This window comes from Miscanthus floridulus, chromosome 2 (genome assembly GCF_019320115.1).
Source record: "Miscanthus floridulus cultivar M001 chromosome 2, ASM1932011v1, whole genome shotgun sequence".
Taxonomy (NCBI): Eukaryota; Viridiplantae; Streptophyta; class Magnoliopsida; order Poales; family Poaceae; genus Miscanthus; species Miscanthus floridulus.
The window spans coordinates 8,943,711-8,950,940 of NC_089581.1; the positions used below are offsets into that span (position 1 = coordinate 8,943,711).

Below are 7,230 nucleotides of genomic sequence, written 5' to 3' on the forward strand. Positions count from 1 at the left end.
TTTGGGGAAATTCATTGCATAACACATTGTAAAACCAAATGTGCCTGGGCAAATGCACAGAAAAGCAAGCAGAAGATTGTAACGGCACTAGGTATCATGAAATTTCCTCAGCACATTTCACAAACATACAAAAACTGCATGTTTTCACTAAAGGAACACTGTCGGCGCCACTTCACGAACAAATCCTTAAGCGTTGACAACAGAATGAATGTTTTCCACAGCATAATTTCTTTATTGAACAAGTGATTGCAGTGTTGGATACCCTCTTTACTGTTGGGCCTCTGACTCTTTCTTCTCCAGGTACCTGCAAAAATCAAACTCTGACATCAACTTTTTTTACGTGCTAGCTTCAATATTATCAAAAAGATAAATTGGACAGGAACCAGAACTCAAAAAAAGCTGTCAAAGGAAAACAGTTAGCACAGCGAACTTGGTACTGAACTATTATGCTGAAGGAACAAATTCACTTCACAAGCCTTACCCCTGAGCCCTAGCCCAGCGAGATAACTGATAGAGCTGAACGCTTTCATTGGAAGCATGGCATGCCAGAAGCAAATAATTTCGGGGCTGTACCATCCATGCAAACCTCATGAAGAGTACAGAATACACACACATGGCTGCATAAAAACATAAGCATCAACAACAGTTTGACGTGACCCATCAAATAGGCAGTGTGAGACAATCCCTAGTAATTCCTACCTGCTGTCATATTGCCAGATATCATTTCAGGAGGCTTGTTCATGTCAACCAAACCCTGCAAACCAAATACAGAATCAAAAGAGATATAGTTTAGTTGGCAAAACAAAAAAAAAAAGAAAAAAAAAAGAGGAGTTCAATGAAAGGACACACAACTTAGAGGGTAATGGAAGCTAAATGTAAAGTCTAACTGTATACTATATACATAAATATATGGTTAATGCGTCTGTCAGAGGGATTTACCTAGAAATCTAATAACTTTTGCAGGTTATGGTCAACTTACAGAGTCAAAGTTTAGTAATTGAAATTTAGGGTGGTTTAGTTGGAACAAGAAAAATGATCAGGTCAAACATTTGTTACTTAGCACCCGCGAGAAAACAATGTGATGATAGATAGTTGCTGAATATGGAGTAACTCAGAATGATAACTGTCACTGTAGTTTTATGCCAGCTTACCCCCCCCCCCCCCCCCCCCCAACACCAGAAGAAACAATTTACAGCAACCCAAGGTACAGTCGAACATTATAAAAAACTTGACCTGCGGGGGGTAAGACGGCCCCCGAGCAATGCCTGGTAGAGAAGATCTCTCACGCAGATCAAGAAAATCCCCGAACCTCCGCCCCTGCACCCTTACACGGGACCGTTCACCACGTGAGATGGTTCCGAACCACCGTGCTTTGAGTGAGTCGGACGAGGGGATTTTTTTACCCAGGCCACGTAAATCCGCTCCCTCTGGGAGTCGAACCCGGGTCGCTGGGGTGCCATGCGGCCGCTCTTGCCATTTCAGCCAAGAGTCCGTTGGCGAACATTATCAAAGTATTAATGCACAAAAGGAAGATCGCCCTTTAAAATATTAATAGCTAGAACAGATTACACCATGCAACTGAGTGCCCAATAACTCCAATGCCAATATTAGGACCCATCTGATAAGTTCAGCTGAATACAATTTGCAGGCACCTTGAAATATACCTAAAACAAGATATCTAAGATTCTAAGTCTGTAACTGTGTACATCTTGAATTAAGTTGTTAGTCCAATCAAGCCTGAAGCACATAGAAGAGAAATACACAGTCAAGCATTCAAGCTCATGAAGCACCTGGAATTATGGAAACTCCCTTTAAGCCCTAACTGTGATACTAACACTTATAGTACCTTGTTTCACATCAGACACTGACTCACATAGAAGAGAAATGAGAAAGAACTTTCTTGCAGATTCAACTGATACAACAAGGCAGCAATCGTTTGTCCTTGCTTCTAAATAGTATGTTTTGTGACTAATTAACTAGACCAAAATCAAGAACATTCTTCTGCTTTAGCATCTTAGCTCCCAGAATAAAATCCTACCGATGTTTCTCACAAAGCAAGGGGTGCTTCGAATCCCTCACCCTACAAACAGATTAAAGCCATTTTCGACATGACAGAACTCGGACACCGCTAGCATCAATATAATTGCGAAATTACGCTCGGTGCGTTGTTAAAGTCCACGAATCGCACAGATTTGCTAAGAACCCAAGCATGAACTGCAGAGGCGTACCGCGACGACGAAGCCCCAGTTGGCGACAGGGCCCCAGAAGTGGGTGGTCTTGGGGCCGACGGGGCTGTTCAGGAACGATTTGAGCGCCGTCGCCATGGGGGAAGAGGAAGCAGCCGAAATCACCTGCCCATGTCACGCATACCGAATCACCACATCAAATCCAATAACAATAACAGCGAAATCGGGGTGCGGCGATCTCGACAGGACGTATGACCAGCCGTAGCGTTCCGCGAGAAGATCCACCAGCCCGTAGAGGGAGGGAGGGAGGAAGGGAGGGAGGGATACCTAGCGCAGCTCTCGTCGACGGCGGCGGCGGGACAGGCTCACAAGTCGACGAGGGCGAGGTTGGTGGAGAACGGGGGGAACAGAAGAGGACCAGTTGTCCAGTTGCAGTTGGAGAAGATTATAAATGGTGCAAGTGGGCCCGGCGGTATCATCGCATTCAACCGTGGAGAGAGCAACATAAATTCTAGTTCAAATTTGAAGATATTTTTCTCGAAATTGTTGCATAATTCTTCTCTTCTACTATATCCGTTCCAAATCATAAGTTTTAAACCAATATATAAAAAATACACAAGCATCTACAACTACAACATCAAACTACATTTATTACTCATCAGATATACCGAGACATATGTTCATAGTGTATTTGTTATATTATATAGATGGTAATATATTTTTCTATAAACATTGTTAAAATTAGTAGCCTTGTTCTGCAGCGCTACTTTAGCAGTATTTTTCAGCGAATGAACAATATTTTTCTGTTACAACAAATTAGCATAAGCTAAATTTCAGCCAGTAAATTTGACTTTGGATAATAAAGCTAAAACAATCTATACTTTCCAATGGAAGAAGTAATAAGCAAACAGATACACAACACAGAGTGTTCTTAAAAAGAGGAGTCTAAACCTAAGAATGCATTGGGCACGTAACTTTGAACATGATCAGATCAGGGCGGACCCTGGGCCTCAGCCGGCTTACCATTTGCTCCATCCGTAGTCAATATTTGTAAATAAACCTACAACATGCATAACCGAGTTTTTCACGTACGTCACATCAATATTGGCATGTGGTAATACATAAATTGTACGGTCGAAGCATGAGCTTCCTAGTTTCGTCATTGTTCAGAGCGACTATGGTTTATGGTCAATCTTCACCGTTGGGCCTCCTAGCTCTTTCTTCTCCATGAACCTGCACACAATCATATCAAAACTCCGACATTAATACCTTACTATTCCCTCTAGGTTGTGCCCTGTTCGCTTGAACTTATCAACCGTACCGTTTCAGTGAAATAAAAGTGTTTTTCTCTTACAACAAATCAGCATCAGCCGTTTTTCCAGCCAGGCGAACAAGGCGCAAAACCCCGTAATGTTTTCGTTGTTATAGGAAAATTGCAATCCAAGGCCAATGATGTTCATTGAGCTTTTGCAAAGTTGTAAGATTGAATAGATTACAAGTGGAGAAGCTTTACCCTTGAGCCCTAGCCCACCGAGACAACTGGTAGAGCTGAACACATTCGTTGCAGCTGTGGGTTACCATAAGGAAGTAGTTCCGAGGTCGTACCATCCATGCAAACCTGACGAAGAGTGCAGAATACACACACAAAACTGCAAAAAGAACATAAACATCAGCGATGGTTACAAAACTGCAAAAAGAACTATGAGACATACAAATCCCCAAGTATTTTCACATACCTCCTGTCATATTGCCGGATATCATTTCAGGAGGCTTTTTTGTGTCAGACACACTCTGCAAAAATATATATAAAAAGTAAAAAATCCTCAGTGTTTATTAGTTGTAATATACCGGCAAGTAAGAGCGAATGAAAACAAGTAGAACCAAATGTGAATCAGATATTGTGTTTTAAAAGTTATTTCATATTTGGAAACTTTAGCGAAAAGTTAGTAAAACCATTTCTTTTTTCTTAAATCCAAATAACATTAAATAATATGAGCATTTATATTCATATGGTTAACTTTGTATTTACAGATAGTGAATAAAGTTTAATATTAACATTTTTATTTGTTTCATATTTATTAGAATATTTATGAAGTTATAATTATAAATTTTCATGTATGTTTATCAATATATTGGAATATTTAATAAATTTAAAATTTTAGTTTGATCCATAATATGTATAATACAGTAAATATATTATAAACAGAGAAGTAAATTTTAAAGAAAAAGTTATAACTCTGCATCAAAATGGGTTGAAAGCTCACATAAACCTTAATATAATTAGAAAAACAAACAACATGAGATTATTATCCAATAAAATTCTAAATATCCTATTAATATTTGTATCCATATTGGATTTTAAGTATCCATATTCCTATCCGATAACCGAGATGGCTATATGAATCCATATCCAGTATCGAAAAAAACACTTGGGTATTTGTGCCCCTTTGAGGCTTTGTTTGGATGTAGTTGGATTCGTATTAATCCACATGTGTTAGGGTGGATTAGAGTGAAATTTGAACTAAATTCCATCCCAATCCACTCCAACACATGTGGATTGAGGTTAATCCGATGACATCCAAACAAGGCCTGAATGGAGGACGGTGAGAAATGTCCCGTTTCATGTTCCATGCTTTCTCACAAGACACCATGAATTAAAATTGAAGGTCCCACATGTTAAGAATGGCATGGAATATTTTCAATATATTCTCTCTATTTTAAATTGTAAGTCGTTTTATCATCATAAGTCAAACTTCTTTAATTTGATCAAGTTTATGGACAGACATGGTAACATTAAAATAATCAAATGAAATGTATTATTAATGTATATTTAAGTTTGGTTTAATAACACCGCATTGATGTGCTAGGTATTTATCCATTCCCATATAACCTTGGTCAAAAGTTATACTAGTTTGATTTAGAGCAAAACTAAATCGACTTACAATTTAGAACGGAGAGGTAAGATATATGAGCTATACTCTCTTCGTTATATGTATCGTTTTAGCTTTCTATCAAAGTACAACAAAGATTCTTTAAACCTAGACATAGGGTGTGTCTAGATACATCGAACATGACGTGAATCTGATATAGTGGGACAGAGAGAGTACTTTAACTTTAACGTGAACAGGCTGAGCATCAATGATTGGAGGTCTATTATTCTGGTTGCAACTTGCATCGAATTATTTTGGTTTCTTTTTCCTTTTTCGATTGGGACACGCAAATAATTCATTCCCTGATAAGAAAGTAATATGTGCAAATAATTATTTGTCCCCGATAAGAAAGTAAATATATGTGCAAATAATATGTGGTTTTGTATTGTTTCCCATGAGAGAGATTCAGCTATGGTCTATCGATCTTAATGAAAGTTCGAAAGACACTTCTTGAAGAAAACAAAGGATAGAAAAAGTCTGTCGGCGCTGTCAAGTGTCAACAGTTGGCTGCAGCTTGCGGAGTTTTTGGAGCTATGGTCTGTCTGTATTGATCTATACTGAGCGTTCATTCAGTGGGATTCCGATCAGTATGACTCGGTGCAACGAAAATAGACTGAAATGCAAGATTCGATTCGTATACAGGGGCATGCAGAGCATCCATTTTCATGCTTAAACTGTTTGATTCGAGACACACCAGCAAGTGCGACTCAGACAAGATAAGACTGACACAAATGACCTGCGAGAGAAAGTGACTCGCTCACTCAAGCAAGTCAAATTATACGTCAGATACTACTGGTGCTCAAGCTCAACAGCTCAGCTCATGCCTGAAGAGAGACGATTCACGATCAGGAGCTCTCAGCAAAGACCAATCAATAGCAACAACGCTCGGCAAAGAAGTGAACGAGATGAACGAACCCCGATCGAGTCGACAGCAGGACGTGTACGTACGTACCGCGAGGATGATGCCCCAGTTGGAGACGGGTCCCCAGAAGTGCGTCGTCTTGGGGCCCACTGGGCTGTTCAGGAACGCCTTGAACGCCGCCGACATGGCGGGCAGGCTGAGATGAGGCCGGCCGGCCGGCGACGAGCGAGCGAGGACGCGGAGTCCGTGGACCGTGGAGGAAGAAGACTGGCTAGGCACGATTCCGCGGAGTAGTTGGAGTAGCTACTCTAGAGTGATGGGAATTGGACGATGGCAGACGTTGCATATAAAGGAGGGATCCAAACGCCACCACCACTGGTGACTGGTCCATTGCTACTTTACTTTTTATCTTCTTGCCGTCCGGTCCGGCGGCTTTGGAACGCATTAGGTTAATCATGTACAGTCCACGTCGTGCTGACTGTGCTGGCTTACAAAGCACAAGAACTGCAATGCCGCCCATTTCTGATAGATGATGCTACGTATAAGCTGCCAATAAACGAGGGGAACCTTTACTCCCGATCGAGAAAAACAAGGGATTAATCGACATGTGGTAATCTATATTGTATGGGAAGACAGGGTTATGAAATGTCGGGTTCAGTTGACAGAAGATGCAGTAGAGAGATTAGGATTATGGACTCAGTGTTGGAGCATGTGGTTGGTTGGTCAACTCAAATACGTTCCTTTTGGGTTCTGCTACCGTAACCATCCTTCGGCTATATTGACTTCAACATAATAGCGTGGAGCCAGTTCCTTTGGCTATTTTCTTTTCAATTCTTCACCCCTAAGAGTTACACAGATTTTAGCTTAGAGTATAATGTTTGGTTGTAGATTTTATAAATGCGTGTAAGCCAATTTAAATCCCCTTACAATATTCAATCAAGCCATCGCCAATAATGGAGAGCAGTAGAGCATCCTCATCCTCTGATCTTCGTTGGATGTCGATGTAGGAGCTCCTTTTCTGTCTGACTCTCTCTGATAGGTGTAGCGTCGAGCCGTTTGTGATATCAAAACCATTGAATGCTACATCACCAAATCATATTTTTCCTGAGGGCAAGATTAATGACTTCTAAAAAAATGAAGGGAAACTACAGATTAATTATATTTACTGGATGGAAAGAAAAAAAAATGCACTGCTAATTTGACATTAGCAGTATTATGGATCCAATCTTAAATTGTACAGCCAGTCTTCTCA

General features: G+C 40.4%; 1 pseudogene; it reads right to left on the reverse strand.

The window, feature by feature from the left end:
* Window positions 1-6,312, reverse strand: LOC136536051 (uncharacterized; annotated as a pseudogene).
* Between the last annotated feature and the right edge of the window lie 918 nt (window positions 6,313-7,230).